The sequence below is a fragment of the Sparus aurata genome, chromosome 22 (genome assembly GCF_900880675.1).
Source record: "Sparus aurata chromosome 22, fSpaAur1.1, whole genome shotgun sequence".
Taxonomy (NCBI): domain Eukaryota; kingdom Metazoa; phylum Chordata; class Actinopteri; order Spariformes; family Sparidae; genus Sparus; species Sparus aurata.
This window is the reverse complement of record NC_044208.1, coordinates 28460917-28479042: the sequence shown is the minus strand read 5'-3', so window position 1 is coordinate 28479042 and position 18126 is coordinate 28460917. Positions and strand designations below refer to the sequence as shown.

General features: G+C 42.3%; 1 protein-coding gene across 3 annotated transcripts in view; it reads right to left on the bottom strand.

Moving 5' to 3' along the window:
* fam49a (family with sequence similarity 49 member A) overlaps window positions 1-10538 on the bottom strand; it is a 34378-nt gene extending 23840 nt beyond the window's left edge. For all 3 annotated transcript variants that reach the window (XM_030405476.1, XM_030405477.1, XM_030405475.1), the window contains exon 1: window positions 10386-10538. The gene's annotated coding sequence lies outside the window, so the exon portion shown is untranslated. The remainder of the gene's footprint in view (window positions 1-10385) is intronic.
* Window positions 10539-18126: the final 7588 nt, after the last annotated feature.

The following is an 18126-nucleotide window of genomic DNA, read 5'->3' as shown; positions in this document are numbered from 1 at the left end:
CTCTGTGTACCCTGTGGTTCAGTCAGCTGGGCCTGCTGCCTAATTTTACACTTGCACATTACAAACTCCCCACTATCCCTCCTCCACATCTGGCCTCTGGTGTAGAGAGAGGGAGAGGGACACTGATAATGGCAACACACACTACAACTCACAGTGGTCATCTTTTTCTGCTCACAAGAGCTGAGGAGGGGGGTGGTTGGTGGTGGTGTGCATGTAGTAAACAACTCAGGGAAAGAAAGTGGGATAGAGAGAGAGAGACAGTCTGCCAAGGCACATGAGAGCGCATAAAGAGAACAATGGAAGGAGGAAAAGAAATCAAGGCAAAAAGCAAGTAGGAAAGTTAAGGAGGGCGTTTGGTATTTGGAGAGGAGGAGGAGGCTGTCTGGCTACGAGCAGCCATGGCCGCGTAGAGTGGGACTCCAGGCGTAGAAAATTCCTCCTACATCTTCGCTCAATGCCACTTCTGTTCTGCCAAGCCCTGCATGTCAACAGCACTGCAGATACAAAGGGAACCATGTCTGTGTGTGACTGACTCCAGTGTCAAACTAGTGTTACCGACTTTGTATGTGAGAGCATCAAGCCATCTCCACCCCTGCATGCTACGTCTCTGCTGAGCGGAGGCATCCAAGCTAGGCTAACAGAAGATACTTTGACAGCGGCAGCACGATAATCTTAATAAACTCAAACATGTGCTGCTGCCACAGATCACCGGAGAATCAAATCTTGTTGACTGCAGATGCTTTAAGACAGAAAGTCATTTGAATACAGCAACAATCAGCTTATAGGCTGTCAAATACTAATTACTATTTTTACAATTGATTAATTAGCTTGTGTTATTTAAAAAAAAAAAGCTCAGTATGTTATTTCAAGACAACAACGGATCTGATGTGGCTCAGGAAGACATATTCATGAATTAAAGTTTTATTTATGTTGTGTTAAGTTATATTCACTGACCTTCTTCCTCACTTGTTCAGTCTCTCCCAGAGGTTGTAAGGAAAAGTAACCAAATAAAAGTCATCTTTGACACCTTGATGATGAAAATCATCAGGATTTCTCTGGGTTTTAACATTGTTGGGAATATTCTGGATCATGTAAGCACACAACTCTACAAAGACGGATGTGTTGTTATTCAGCTTCTCTGTTTTTTTATTTCATCCTCCGTGACAGAAACCTGAGTATATTTGATTTGTGTACAGACATTTGAGAACGTCAACCTGGGATTCTGGAAACACTGTGAAACATTTTTCACCACGTTCTGACATTTTAAAAAGGTCAAACATCTAATAGATTAGTTGAGAAAATAATCAGCAGATTATGAAAATAGCAGCCCTCCATTTGATGAATACATTCATGCAAACTCACTGGCAATACTATGTGGATATACTTCTTGCACTATGGGGAAGTAAAACAGCTGTGCAATATATTGTCGGTTATTGCGACTGTGATTCTGTGACAGGATCATGCCTGTGATTTAGGTTATCGTACTATTGTATGAAGCTTACATTCAGGCAGTCTTTTAACAGTAACAGTAAAAAGTAAAAAGTTATCTGAACTATAGGAATAGTTTGGTATTTAGGGAAATAAGTACATTTGCTTTCTTGCAGAGAGTTAGATGAGAAGATCAGCCAAAAGACAGTTTGGCACAAAACCTCCCTTAAAACTGCAAACTGTTGTTTTTACACCTCAGCTGATCAAACTTTGGCAAAAAAGAAGAAAGCTATGAAGTACTTTTCCCAAAATGGTAACCTGCTCCTTTAACTCATTCAGTTTAATTGTATGTTTGATAGTGATATTTTCTCAGTTGTTTCTTATCTAAATCACTTATATTAAAACACATAAATCTAATTTAATTAGGGTAGATTATTTGCTATACTAATATTGTGTTGTAGAGTGAACCACTTAGTATTAATCATTTTACACACCGAGCTGGAGGCTAAAAAATGCACAGACTATTGTTCTGAGTAATTTCTGCAAAAACAGGCTATGCCAGCGCAGGGAGTGGGGCACACGGGTGTTCCTTATGAAAACAAACCTATTTATGGCTTTCCGTGAGTGGCGGCTCTACAGTGACGGATCAGTGCTAATCACTCCAGAATGGCCTCGCAGACGATACTTGACCTTTACGGATCACGGCTTTGGTCTCATGTTTGACAGAGGCCAAGATCAAGTGCACTCGATGGTTAGTCATGCAATATATCTAGGCCAAATGTTTTTTTCCTCCTCCTTGCTGTGCTCTTACTTTGTGGTAGATCTGTCTGGTAAGTGAAAGAATAGCTCACCACACACTCAGTTACAGATAGAGGAGTCTGTGCAAACCACATGCAGAACACACTGACTACTGAATCTGGTTACGGTGCTTTGTTATATGTTACACTTTGTCAAATTGAGATGTGACTAGTTTCAGGAACAACTGTCTATTCTTGTTTTCACCCACACGGGCTGTACAATTAATTTATCATGCATGTATATTGTAGTGTTTAGGACTGCAGCATGTTTGCAACTGAAAGTAAATATTAATTTATCTAACAGCACCATCTGGATATCCAAATAATTACGTAATCAAATTATCGGGACTAATAATCAACATTATAATCGTCACCATCCGATCCGAACATAAATCAGTTCTGACACACTCAGTACCGACCTCACTACAGCACCATGACTGTGTTCTTCAACATCAGGGGTCAACCGATATGGCTTTTTCAAGGCCGATGCCAGATGTTAGAAAATGAAAAGATCGATAACGATATTTGGAACCAATATTCATCATTTATTTCACAACCAGTGATGGAAAGAAAGTAAAGAACCATTCTTAATTACAATTTTGGGGTACTTCACTTGAGTATATCTCACTCTGCTACTTTACACTTCCTCTCCAAGACATTTATTTGATACATTTAGTGACTAGTTGCTGTGTAGATTCATATTTTTTTACTGTTTATAGGCTATAAGCTGTGACGGGTTACCAATCAGATAGTGTGGTGGATGTTAAATCCGAACTGACAATCGGTCAGTCCAATTCAGTCTACCCCTGCTGAGCATCCTAATGTTTGGGCACTTGCAGACTGTTAGCTTGCAATGAACAATAAACAATAAACAGCTGTAAATCTCTGGATCCCTGCACCTGCTGAGATCAGTGAGAGTGCTGCTGAATCGCAAAAAGCCAGTCGAGCAGAGGCCAAGATCCTCCTGCCAGCTGTGGAAATGCAGACGAGCAGGTGGTGTGGCAGCCAGCACGCAGTTAATCTCTGTCAAGATTAAATACTATAATGTTTGTACATTCAGTTAACGGTGCACTTTGTGATGCACACTGTTGCATATCGGCCTCACAAACCCTTTTTACAATCCAACTAAATAAGCTTTCAATAATCACATATCCGGCAGAAGCATCGTGCCAACAAATAGGAAGTAACTTCCATGTCATTTCACTTCATACAAACAAAGTGTGATTCACACAGCCGAGGTGTGAAAATGCCCTGTCGTTTGTTAAATGGCAATTAAGTCTCAAAATGAGTGATTAAGTGCATGTAACCAGACACAAACGTGACAGGTGACAACAATGAGTCATTCTGAGGAACTCTTTATCTTGTAGTTTCATAACTTTCAAACTAACTTTGTACTGGAACCAGTTTCAAAAAGGCTTTCCAATTTTCCAGTGGCCTAGAAAGTATGGTGCTTTAGGCATTTGTGCATAAATAAACTGCCAAAGCAAAGAAACCCCTTAGTTCAAAGTAGTTCGCACAAAATCGATAGGACAGATGGCGCGCATTTTAAATGACCTTGGTGTACCACTTCTCAGGTTTCAGAAACAACAGGTTCCTGATCTGACTCGATGCAGCGGGAAACCTCAGAAGATTAAGTAAGACCAACATTAAAGTCATATGGAAGAAAGAAAACAGGGAGGTATTCTCATTATAGCATAAAATACATTTTAAAAAGACATCCTTAAATATTGCCTCTGCACAAGCACGCATGAAAGTTTGAGGATTGGTTAACCAAAGAAAAGTTTCCCATCATAAAATAAAGGTTTAACATGCAAGACATCAGGAAAAAAACAAAGTAAACACCGACAGAGTTATATTGGAGCACTTGAGGGGTAATAAACACACTGAAGCTGACAGCTACGAGCACAGCCTCTGCACAATACTAGTCAGTGAGAGGATAGTGAAACTGCACAGCAAACACACTCACAGAGAGCTGTTGTCCCGCTGACAGGATGTGAGTATAAAAAGTGAAACGTGAGCGGGAAGTGTGCAGGGTCATAAAGCAGCGCAGTTCAACACACACACACTTGTTCTCACAGACAGACAGATAAATACACAGTCAGACGGGTAGTTTGGGGTAAAACAGGAACTCGGAGCAGACACTTTGATTCGCGTGGTGTTGCACCGTGACACGGCCATGGTCGAACGCACAAAGAAATTACTTATTTCCGGAGAGTAGTAAAAACAGGAGGCGATCAAGGACGGCCAACAATGAATAAAAAATGTTAGATAATTTTCACAGGAGCACATTATTCCTGTTGAACATTGAACGCTGCTGGCTTAAGTGTTAAAACACTTTAAGCTTTTAAGAGATAAGCTGTTCTACCGGCTGAGATTTATTAATCCTGCTTTGCCAAATAGAGACTGAAAAAGCACCCTGTGTAATTGGGTACGCAGTTACAGCTAAAAACTGATAACTCTGGGTCACAGGCCTCGTTAGCAGCACTCACTTGACTCGTCACTGTAGGATAGTGATTCTGAAACTTGAAACAGTTTCAACACTCGCTCTTTCACAGTATCGATACACAGGTACCAGCTGTGCATTCTCGCTTTCTCTTTGATCTGACCATGAGATGAAACACACACATCACAGCAGTGCCCGTATTGCTCCGCCTCCTCTCACTTATGCCGTTTTTCCATCACATCTGCCGGCCTGGCTCGGCACGGTTTGACTCGGCACGGCAGGTTTTTTTGCATATCCGCCACAGCTGGTCTACCTGCTTGAGGGTAAACCAATAGCGAGCTTGTCCCGATACCCCAAGTACAATCGAAGAATCACCGCTAACAAAATGGCTCCGCTAATCCAGTTCTAAACACGTTTCATTTACTGCAACTTCTTCACAATAAAAGCCCCCCGTTAAAGCTTTTATTATGAAGGAGCATTGCAGGAAATGTTGTGTTTTCAGCAGCACGACTCCTGAACCAGCTGAAAGTGAACACGATGAAACAGTAAAACACAGCAGTTGTTTGAAAGAACAAACAGGACGAGAGAAACTAAAGAGATCCAGTTAGAAGGTACAGAAGTACTGAGAGCTGAACACACTGACTTTTAAAAACTGCCTTCTCTCAGGTTTCCTGCACAGACATGATTTCAGTATCGATTTGAGGGCGAGACGGGTGTTTGTTTCTGGTTGACCTCAGTAGTGAGTCGGCCTGGTCCTACTCTGGAGCTGCTCTATCACTGGAACGGCTCGGCTCGACTCGGTAAAGTAGAACTGGTGATAGAAAAGCAAATCAGCCCAGCTCGGTGAAAATACGGCATTATTCTAAGAGCCGTCTTGTCATCACTCATCTCATTCGCACCGGTTTGTTCTGGTGTTATTTAACATGGCAAGTGCTCAGTCTCAACAGAGGGGATGCGGTTTGAAAATACTTCACATTTTAATCAAATAAACAAGGAACAGGAAGGGATGAAAACATGCAAGCTACACGGCAGTGCTAATGAAAAGGTGCTGACACAACAAATTTATCAAAGCACCTGAAGGATCAACATGACCACCTCTGTAGAGAATTTCAAGAGGTTGGTGACGGCTCCCATTTCAACAAGACTGAAGCATTAAACAAGATCTCTGAGTAAAACCGTTGTTGATAAGTGTGTTGTCCTGTTGGCACAACAGCCATTTGTAATTCTCGAAGCTAAACTAATCCCACTCAGAGCTACGAGGCCTGAGGAATCTCAGGCATCTGAGTTTCAATTCATAGGAAAAGACTCTGATTACACTTTGACGATAGACAGCAGGAAATTAACTTCGATGCCATTAAATTTCATGCGTTTGTTATGTCGATGCTTTCCGTAGTATGAAATTCCAGTGTTGTGAAAACACTATTGTAGGAAAATAGCGATAACGATATCAGGACTCTGCAACTCAAGCTAAATGGAATTTGGCCATCGTTTATTTCCAGCTGTACATGCTTTTTCTTACTGTGAGTTGTCAAAATATCTACACACAGGTTTCTTGATTAAGAGTTAAAACAATTAGACAGTTCATAGATTTGTCAGCTGAAAAAATAATAATTAATGGTTCGAACAGTTGCTGGCCTTATTTGCAAATTGGAACATAACATTTGATTATTAAACTCTATCTACCTTTTTGTCTCCACATTACACTTTAATCCTCTCCTTGACTTTTTTACTGTCACACACACTCTCACTCACACACAGTCTGTTGGATGTGCATGTGAGGCTCTAGAGCCAGTGACAAGTCTGTCGTGCTTGCTATTCCAGCCCAGATGGCAGCATTGGCTGAATCAGCGGTGGCTGGTGGTCCATGGTAAACTGGATCATTAGTCGTTGACAACAGGAGGAGAGCTGAGAACTAAGAGCCAGGAGCTGAGGAACTGAGGGACCTCTTGGCCAGTTCGTTCTGTCTGAATGAAATAATGTTTTCATAAAGAAGCATTTAGCTTCTCCTGAGAGGATGAGCACACCTCGCTGCCATGAACTAGTAACTAAAATGATATTTACATTTCAGTCATTCCTGCTTCAGCTTAAAAGTAATATTTCTGTACCATACACTGTTTTTATTTTGTATTTGTTTTATCTTGATGCAACGGTGATGTCCTTCAGCTGAATGAACACATGAGGAGGAACTGCAAAGATGGACAAAATACATTAACGAATGTGTCAGAAACAGCGCTGCGGGCTAACCTCGCTTGGCATCGACAGTAAAGTAATGATATAAGAAGGCTTCACACTGCTTGTTCAGCTAAAACCTACAAACCAGATATTAGACTTGGCACCGATGCAGTGTGCGTTGCTTCGAAGGAAATCCTTTGGGATTCTCATTTAGTGTCACAAAGCAACTTGTGATTCATTGCTGGACTCTGACAAACAAAAAACTGCTGCTGCAAGCAAGCATCTGGAGTTTGAGAACAGCTAATCTGCAAATATCGCATTACCTTTATCCGGCCGGGGGAGAGTTTAAAGCACACACTTCAGGAGCGGGATGCCTCTTTGTAAGATGACTATAATGGCTGTAGTCATCATATTTCACACATCAGAAGGCTGCATCAACATCAGCTTGCTAAGGTGGATACTCTACATCTTTGATCATGACAACACACACTCAATCGAAAAGTATGCATTGCTGTGTAGTTTTGGTTTAGGTTCCACATCAACACATATTTTGGTCTCGTTTTGATTACTGTGGTAAAACTTGATACCAGGCAGCCTTATAATGATTAAAAAAAAAAAAAACACCTTCCACATGCATGTCTGTGTTTAATATTTATGGATTCTTTTGTGTTCTCGTGTATTTTCTCAGGAGTTGTGGTAGTGTTCCTGTCGTGGCATCCTAGCAGGGCTAAATGAGTCTGAAACAAACAGCATTTGCAACACAAAGGCTCGCCCTTGTGCTAGCCTCAGGCAACCTGTAATGCAGCAGCAGGTTAAAAACCACAGTGTGAAAAACTGCCACTGTTGCAGGGTGTGCGATGCCATTTCCTGTTTTTCTGTCACAGATGCGAACACTGAACGGCGTGAGTACAAATCTTTAAAATGCAGTCTAACAGCTACTGCTCTGCCAGTGCAATCGTTGAACAGTCTCGGTCTCTCTCACACACACATACTCTTGCAAAGTCTGACATGTCTTCTGCTTTTTACTTTGCTCCACAAGCATCACAAAAACCCCAACAGGAGCCGGTCTGCAGGGACAGACGGTCCATCACTGGGACGTTCAAATCCAATTCATCGTCTGCTCACTAAAGAAACAATCTTTGCTTTTAATGTTTGTCATGTTTAAAGCCCGACCAATATACCGCTTGGCTGATATGGATCTTTCACAGGTTGTTCGATATGTGTCGATATAAAAAACTAATAATTATAATGCAGAATATGATACTTGGTAAACTTCATAACGATTAAATTATATCCTGCCTCCATTACATATCTTTGTTAAACATGTGCCATAACCACATTTTAAAAAAGGGACAATAGAAGTCATGTGTATTGAAATAGGAATTTTTTACTCTATAATAGGGCTGTAACGATACATCGATCCAGATTGATAGATCCACTCATATCGCCACCATCATTAAGATATGCCTTTATTTTGAAATTCCCATGACACATTTGAAAGAAAATGTCTGATACCTCTATAGAGTCAAACAGAACAACAACTGCTTTACATGTGGCTGTAAACCAAGTGCCACATCATATTGGACTCTTTTTATATCTTGCTGCTTATAGCAGTGACTTGGCATCTACATTTTGGGGCTATATAAAGCCCTGCGTGCCCCAACTCGTCCACCCTGTGTAGAAGTGAACAATGAGGCGCACAGTGAGACTAGGTCATGCAAAGAACATGCAAAGCATTTCAACTTCTTCCAAGAGAGATTAGGTTCACCCACAACGGCCATGTTCCCGTGTGTTTCAGTCACAGAATTCAACCAGCATTCCATTAATACTGCAGTTAGAGCCTGGCATACCGACTGAAACAAAACACATATACACACACACACACACACACTCAAACACACACACACACACACACACACACACACACACACACACACACACTGTTGTTGAGGCGTGCAGCTGCTGCTGTATGTCCTCTCCAACAAAAGAGCGCCATTTCAGTGCATTGAGAGCCACGATGAAGCACATTCCTCCCACAACCACCAAAATGCAGCATCTCAAGCTGGTTTCAGTGGCAAAGCTCGGTGAATGTGTTACAAATTTTGAGTCATGACATGTTTAAAGACCACTTTTATTGCCTACTTGACTGTGTTTCACACTTCAAGATTGATTTATTTGTCCCGAGTACATACGTCAACAGACACAAGTACATAAGACAAGTGCAAACAGTAGAGTGAGTGCCAAATACATTCCACCCCTCGCCCTTATCATACCTCTGCCTTATGGCCTCAGTTTAGGAGATTCACTGATATGGGAATGAGTGAGTTTTTGTTTCTGTATCTTCTCTTATATTAACGTTGAATGAATGGAAGCAGCTCATACTGAGAGTGTACGACATGTGAGGGGTCGACAGAAATCATCCTCATCTGTCTGACTACCGTCTCCTCAAAGAGCTGCTTCACTGCAAGATTCCCAAATCAAGCAGCCATTCCATATCTGATTATACTCTCCATCGCAGCACGACAAAACACCATCATCTCCTGCTCGACTCATAAAATAAAGATTTGGACTTTTGGACCCGTTCTTGGAAAGACCTTAGTCATGATCAACTTCTCAAACCACCACTGTTCTGAATTTGCAGGGTACCACCACATTACACCTCAGCACTGCAGTGACTCACAACAACAGACTGAATGAATGTGCTGCTGATGGCTGAACTGTAATGTAAGCATGTACTCCAGTAACAACCCCATGGGGCAGAATGAGAGTCACTTATTGGCAACCCGCGTCAAGAGAAGAGAAAGAAACAGCTGCTGCTGCTGTCTGGCATTTACAACATGCAACTGAACCGGGGATGATGTGGATCTTCTACCAGTTAGACAGGCTGAGAAATCCCCACATCAGAAGACTGGAGAGGAAACAAATCATATTCGGTTTCAAAACCACCTGCCAGTCTGAGTACAGTCCACTGATGTCAGCTTCCCTGTGTAGGATGCAGTGATTGCGGGTGAAAATAGTTGTTAAACTGTTATAACTTTAAACAAACCAGGGCTCCAGGGGATTTCAGACCGCTCAGTCACTCAAGCGATTAAGAATTGGTGGAGAAAAATGCAATATTTCAGGAAAGCGACGAGGAGAAACTCTATGAAACGTGGCTCGAGTTCGGCTGCTACTCTCGCAAGCTAAGTTTGCTGGGCTAGTCGGTCCGCCTGCTAGCCGGTACCGCCGTCAGGCGAACACCCAAAGAAAGCGTTACTTCCCCAATAAGAGAGTCCGGGAGACTAAATAAACCACAATGAGTCACATCGTCACTTTTACACCTCGTCCGCCGCCAACACGTAACTAACTCCAGCGTTTAAAAAGCGGCTAACGTTAGCTAGCGAGTTAGCGCTTCCTCCCCGGCATCTCTTCCCATGTGAACTCAACTGACAGTCTCTGATTTGACGGGGACACACAATCTGGCACAACACCAGGCGGAGTGAAAATCCAACTTTGGCGCCCACCGCACGCGCAGCAAAAAGTTAGGTGAAAACATGAAAACTCACCTGTGTGTCTCTCGGGTCGGTACTTTGTTTTGTTAGGGTTGTTCAGAACCGAAGAAGTCTTGGTCTCGACGGTACTTTCACCGACCTTGGCAGCTCTGCCTGTCCCCAGCAGCAACAGACAACAACACGCACCCCTCCCTCTGCCACCAGGAAAACTGAAGAAGAAGAAGAAGAAGGCGGGGGGGGGAAAAAAAGCGTCTGTCAAGCTCCGCCCACTCGCGTCTGTAATTGGTCAATATTAGGGACAGTGCGGAATGGGCCAATTAAATCCTCTATTGTTGTTTTGTGTGTGCAGGCACATTATTTCCTTATGATGAGAGATGCTGCATCGATCCAGAGCTTTGATTGGAAGATTACAGTGACCTCAGTGACTTTTACAGAGTTGTTTTTATGTCAAGTCATCCTTCTTCACATCTTTTATTCCTTTTAATGCTCTAAGATGACTTATATGTTTTTAATTCTGACCGCGTGATATCTTTTTTCCTCTTCTTACTGTCCTTTCTTGCTCTTATTTTCTCATTGTTATCTATTTATTGTCCCTAATTCCTTTTTACTGCTCATAATCTTTTTATCTGTTCTTAATTCCTTGGATGTGATGTCATCCTGTAATCATAAATGCATTATCTGTTTATTTATCCTTCCTTTTATGTGATCTTGAATGGTTTATCACTTTTATTCTTTTTTTTTTATTTTTTGTGTTTTTACATTTTGTATTCTGCTGTCTTGTTTTAAAATTTAAACTTTTGGCTTGATTGTCAAAGTGCTTTGTGAAGGCACTATATCAATAAAGTTTATTATTATTATTATTTTATTATTAGTATAGTAGATTCGATGTAGATATAAGTACAAATAATAACACCATAAGTCCTAAAATACCTCAAATTGCTCTGAACATTTCTCCTCTGACATTTTTTTATTTTTTTTTTACTGCTAATTATCTTGTGTGTCCTCTTCCAGGTCACCACAGTGGAGAGGAGGTCGTTTGGCCCAGGCACCACTTGATAATGCTTCGTCCTGATTAGTCGTCCTCCTGGATCCACACACGTTACATGTATTATCTAATTTTAAAAAATCTTATCTCTAAAATCAGATATTCTGTCAGTGCAACTGTAAACTTGTTGATTTTTGTTGTTCTGTACATGTGACATCAGTTGCATGTCTGTCCATCCTGGGAGAGGGATGAAGATTAATTTATTGCTTCTCTTTTAATAATAATAAACTACATATTTTGAGATTTTTGCTATCTTGAAGTTGTCACCTTGGCTCCGAATAGTTTTATTTGCCATATTTCAGTATTTTTTAAAACTTTAAAGAGAAAATGTTTAATCAGTTATTCAAGGACATCAACAACAGAATAATCAATAACAAAAGTAGCTGTTATTTGCCAAAAATAAGCGCATGCTAATTTTAATAACAACTGTCAGAGCTTGTCGTAACCTTTGCACTTGAGCTGTTTATGTTATCCAAACAAAAATGCTTTTCTCTTTGGCCTCCTAACATTCAGAACCAGGTCAGGGGTTCGTAAAGCGAACTGGAACTCACATCATAGTAAACTTCCTGTGTGTAACGGCTGGCCATGGCCCGGCATCAAGATTGATGGAGGAAGTCAAAGGCATGTTTGAACATCAGTGGCTCTGACTTGCATATTTGTCCCTGAGGGGCTGCATCGCATCGCAACGCAACAGAAACACACACAGAGCCTTTAAAAATGTCAAGGCCCTACAGTCAAAACATGTAGCTCCCTGATGCTATTCCTGTGTGTGATGCCACACTGGGTTGCCACGACGCACTCTGAAGCCCTGTGTGTGTGTGTGTGTGTGTGTGTGTGTGTGTGTGTGTGGGAAAGACTTTTGTTGTCAGCAGTGTGGTTGAAGGTATGTACAGGGTAAACACACCTCCATAGGACTATAAGAGCCAGTTAGGTTAGATGATGGGGGGGTCAGGACACGCCCACGTCCTCCAACACCACAACCGCTGGTTGTCATGGAGTTGAGTTCCCTTAGCTGCAACTTCACACACACACACACACCCACACACACGTGAATAAACACTCAGCATGTGTGTTTATTACTCTGTCCAGCTCCTGTACTACATGTTAACATATCCACTGATGTGCAGTGTCATGTGAGTTATGCAACTTCAACACATTTCTCGTGCTGGGATTATTTCGGTGACAGTGAGCATGGATCACTACTGAAGTTCTCAACGAAGGAACCACAACCACAGAAAATACATACTTCACTTAAACACAGTAATTAAAAAAGCGGAATGAAATAAACTTCTTTGATGAAGCAAACATTTTCACTATCCAGTCTCTCCAGCAAGGTCAGATAACTGGTGGAAAAAGAAACCTAAATGCATGTACTTTACTGAAGCTGTTTATCTGTGACTGTTAATTATGCTGCGAGTGCTTTGGAAAGTCTGTGCTGAAGGGGCTGACCGCTGATCTGCCTGAACTATTCCTCTGGGAAGTATTAGTTTGTCACACAGTATGTCCAAACAGATAGTACCACTGGTGTAAAACTGTCCAAAAGCGACACCTGGTGGTAAATGTTTGTACTGCACTGCATTCCCTCTAAACTGGGCAAACTGACCCTCTACATCACTTTTCCAGTCTGCTGATGACTCACAGTGCTTTTCAACACCTGATCACAAGATCAATCTGAGGTTCAGTTTCTTCTTCAGCCATGAAATCGAACCAGTGAAGTTCTGATGTCCTGAGCCAAGCACACAATCAAATATCCTCACTGTACTTCACATTTAAAGTTCTGCTAAATTCCTTTAAATTAAAAAAATAGAGAACATGTTGGCCCATTGCGTCTCTGTAGACAACCCTCATGCTAGAACATGAAACACTTAAACGACCTTCTAGGAACATTTATCTACAAGTAAAGAGAGAGAATGCAGATTCATGTTGATGCAGAAATGCGTTTACTCTCTATGGTCATACTGTTTTTATTCCTCCTGGTTCTGAATCAGATTTGTTTTAAAAATCAGGGGCATGATTGCAGCAGAGGCACAGTGACCACAAAATCACTTTGAATCGTCTCCTTAAATAATCAGATAAGAGAATAAACCAGTTCAGTTCTGTCAGAACACCAGAGATTGTTGTTTAATCCTAAAACTTTGTTCTGGTTCACTTGCTCACTATTATTTTCTTCCATCCAAACATTTGCGCTTGTTTGGGTTAGGGTTGGCTTTTTATAAAAATGACAGAGCGAAGGTACGAAACATCTCATTAAAATGAATCATTAAACCAGCAGCAGCATATTCAAACCTGATGCACCTGCAGTTTTCTGTAACAGCAAGAAGATTTACCTTTGTAGGTAATTTGATTCAAGGTAGACGGATCAACAAAACAAATGGACCAGCAAGGACAAATAAACCCAGAGTAACCTTCACTGCTGCTGGAATTCTGATTTCTGTATCCTAATATCTCTTTCTCCCCTGTCTCGAAAACACCTGCCTGAACATCCCTGACCAGACATTAAAGGAGGAGTTCACTCAAGAATTAAAATTCAGTCTTTACCTCCTCACCTCTGTGTCGATGGAAAGTCGTCTGACGTTTCATAGTCCACAAAATATTTCTGGATTTTCAGAGTGAAGCAGCATTGCAGCATTCCTCTAAACAACTGAAGCAGATGGGGACAGTGTAGTCCAAGTCTCCAGAAGTGAACAGATCCCAAACTGATTTGAAAAGATTTTATTTACATCTTTTTTAAGCTGAAATCTTTACTGTAGCTGCTTTGTTAGCGCGCCTCCCGTCTGCACAAGCTGGACCGCACATTGAGGGAGTAAATAATGCATTTTGAAATCAATTTCTGATCTCGAGGCTTCCAAAGACTTAAATCTTTTTGCCAGACAAGCTGTGAGAACATTATCCTCCATATCTTTTTTCTGTTTTAAAACAAATCCCCATCTTCCTCAGCAGTTTAGGAGAATGCTGCGACACTGTTTGACGTGAAAGCTCCAGAAATGTTCTTTCGACTTCAAAACTTCACCGGACTCTCCACCAGCAGGAGTGTGAGTTCTTTTAAATGCTAATTATGCTCACAGTCTGTAAAAAGGAGCCTATTTAAAACCTGACCTGCAACAAAGAAGTCAGGTTCAGGTTAATTGTTCATGCAAAGTGTCACTTAGGAGGAGATAACTGCTGAGCCAACACAGTACACTCATCGTCCTCTTGGTGGCAGCAGCTCTGCACCCTGCCGCCTCCGCCGGCTCTCTGGTTGAATCTGCACAGGCGTCAAGTGAATTTAATATAATGTACATCATCTTTGCTTTAGTAGATTATGCAGCTAACAGCTAATCAAACAGACGCACAATCTACAGTTTGTGCTGCTTCACTTAAAGCGCCCTCTCATCCATACAAACTGTGTATTATACTTCATGCTGCACCTGTGGGTGGAGGTTACTAGCAGTCATCCACTGTGTTATTAGGAATACAAGTGCTTTCTGTTGTATCTTATTAGCTGCTGGATGATGCAAAACACACATTGAATCCACCTCTCACATAAGCAACAAGCACAACCAGTTAGGGAGGCAGAGAGGTCCCAGCAGAGCCCCAGAGCAAGGACGGCCGAACCTTGTTATTTGTCTGCACTAATCTACTCCCAGGACAGGGACTGAAAATGAGCCTAATATGGTGACATAAGGCAATTGGCTGTCGCTACCGAGAGGGGACTACGGATGCACATTGAGAGTGTTAAAATAATATGTACACTGATATTAACATTCAGGCCCTGGAGGCGGAAACAAATACAAAAACAAACCGTGTTAGTGCTCTCCTCTCTGTCTGATCTGCTGCTGGCCAGTGCACAACACTCTCCTCTTTCATCTCCCAGCGTTCATACTTACAGCGATGCACAGGGGGCATCATTACCCCGACTGTTCAACGATACACATATAAAAAGCACACAGGGAACCACATTTAATATATGAACCAGATCCTTTTGGACACATCGGTTTAAAACAGAGGCGGGGAAATGATATGTCAACATTTCCATTTTGTGGGTCAGAATCTGAATGCTGCCAGAGCAGATGTGAGTATGCACGGATTGGAAATGTCACCACTGCTGTTTGATGACAAGGCCTTTTGTCACCCAGTGGACCGGGAGGTGCACTGAAGTGTCATCGCCACTTCCACACAACCTCCCCGAGCTGCGAAGCATCCAAATGTGAAACAGAAAGGTGACGGGAAAACACAAAAATAATTCAATCGACCTCCTTTTTTTCTTCCATTTTTTTCTGGTCTGGTGACAGTCGACTAAACTGCTCCTCCTGATTGTCAATTTTGAATAAAACCACCACAAAAGTGTGTAGTGAAGCTCACTGGACCTCCACTCGGGGGAGGCTGCTGGCTCTGCAGGACCGGTCCGGTCCGGTCTGCATGGAGCTGCCTGTTGGCTGATTTTGAAACCACCCTGTCTGCAGCAAGCCTGACCGCCTGAATAAATATTGGCAGTTTACATTTCTGCAACCCATGCATATGCTCAAACTTTGCAATTCTTCATGTTGCAAACTTTAAGTTTCTTAACTGGCAATAGAGAACTTAACGTATCATTCTGAAGTAGACACTGACTGAACAGTGTGACGGCTGTAGAAAAACGTCACCATCAGCTTCAAGAGGAAACTGTAACGTGAACGAACGGGCATTCACTCTCTGTGTCAAACTGTGTGTGTTATCTCTTACCACCAGGACACAAGACGGTTCATTCTCTCGACTAGATTAGTGAAGAACAAAATGTTTCTCTGCCCGTTTATATCACATTGATCAGTTTCCTCGGTGGAATTGGAATTCCTACAGTCGTCTTCGGACAGTAGTCAGGCTGCTCCTGGTAGCCATGTTGTAAACGCTGTTCTAGTTGACACGTCTTCTGCTTTAAAGGGATATTCTGGTGTAAGTTTAATCCATGGTCTAAATCACCATGAAACTGTGTTAGACTTCCTCTCGAGAGATCAAGTTAGCAGACCGCTAATTTACGGAGTTTTATCAACCTCAGAAACGACCGCACGACAACAATACACTGCAGTAAATGGATCCAAATATAAACCGCCACCAAAAAGCCACAAATAATGCTCAGAACAGCACCAAACTTCAGCAACAGTACAAATAGGGTCTCAGCACATAGTCCGGGGCATCTAACCTCCGCTAGCTTAGCTGGATTTCTGTTGTGAAGCTAAAAACAGATTTCAACTCTCCTCCATCAGCTTCCGGGTCGGGGAAGTCCCGACGCGACGATTACCGAGTGCGGTTAGAAATGCTCAATTCCGTTCTTTTCCCTGTCCGCTCTCGATAATAACTGTTATAAACTGGCAGGTAAGACACATATGAACTTGATTGCTTTTCCATGGAGTCATAATCATACATTTTCATCCATGAGCCGCGGAACTCTACTGCACTCGGTAATCGACTCGTCGGGACTTCCCGTCAACAGGAAGCTGCTGCAGAAGAGTGGTAAATTTAGTCAGCTTTTCAGTAGAAATCCAGCTAAGCTAGCGGAGGTTAGATGCCCCGGACTATGTGCTGAGACACTATTTGTACTGTTGCTGAAGTTTGGTGCTGTTCTGAGCATTATTTGTGGCTTTTTGGTGGCAGTTTATATTTGGATCCATTCACTGCAGTGTATTGTTGTCGTGCGGTCGTTTCTGAGGTTGATAAAACTCCGTAAATTAGCGGTCTGCTAACTTGATCTCTCGAGAGGGAGTCTAACACAGTTTCACGGTGTGTTAGACCATGGATTAAATTTACACTGGAATATCCCTTTAAGTCTGCTTTATGGTCTGGTTAAGTTTAGTCTAAGGAAGTGATGATGGTCCAGTTTTGTTACCAATGACATACCTTGAAAATCCCCCGACATGTTGTCTTGAACAGTGGTCTCTGGCTTAACAGCCGTCACGCCCAGCTGTTGTGTCACCACAAGCTTATATAAGTATACGTCCTGTGATCATGAAAGGTATAGCATATGGTATATACAGTATGGCACGTACAAATCTGAATGTTTTGTATTGCAGGAATGTAACATGCCAACATTTCTGCAGGTTAAAATGCTGTTTTGATTCCAGCGGCCCTGAAAGCAGGCGGCACCGACTGCGAGCGCTCTGCAACACCAGCGTGCCTCGCGTTGTTGTCATGCTAATTGGCCTATGTTCTGTGAGCAGTGCCATGCAGCCACACACACACACACACACACACACACACATCCTGACAGCAAACAGTAAACAGCCGTTCTCAGATCTGCCAGGCTCTCCAGACTTCGGAGCACTTGTTGGATCTTTCTGAGCATTTTGATCTAATTAACTTGGCCGTAACCTCCGTCCTCTCGTCTCCGTCTCTTTCCTTTCTGGCTGTTTCTTTGCAGCTCACTGAATCAGTATCAAAGCTGCTGCCTCCAGACCTCGGCTGCACTGATAGCCGTTTGTGGTGAGTCGTGTATGTGCATCTTTCTCTTGTTCTATTCCCCCCCCTTTGCTTCAGCTGAGGAAAACTGCATCTCGGTAAACACTGGGCTGCACTCTGCAGAGGATTCCAGAGTTATTGATGGCGGCAACGTCTCCTTTTGTGTCACAATCAATGGCTGGAGGTCCTCAGTGGAATCATTGGCGTATAGACAGAATAAGAACAAATAATAGCAGCAGTGGCAGCAGCAGCCATGGGCGTACTGACTGATTAATGCGTGCGTGTGCACTTTGTGAGACTGAAAGAATTATAGAAATCATTAATAAGAGAATAGCACCTACG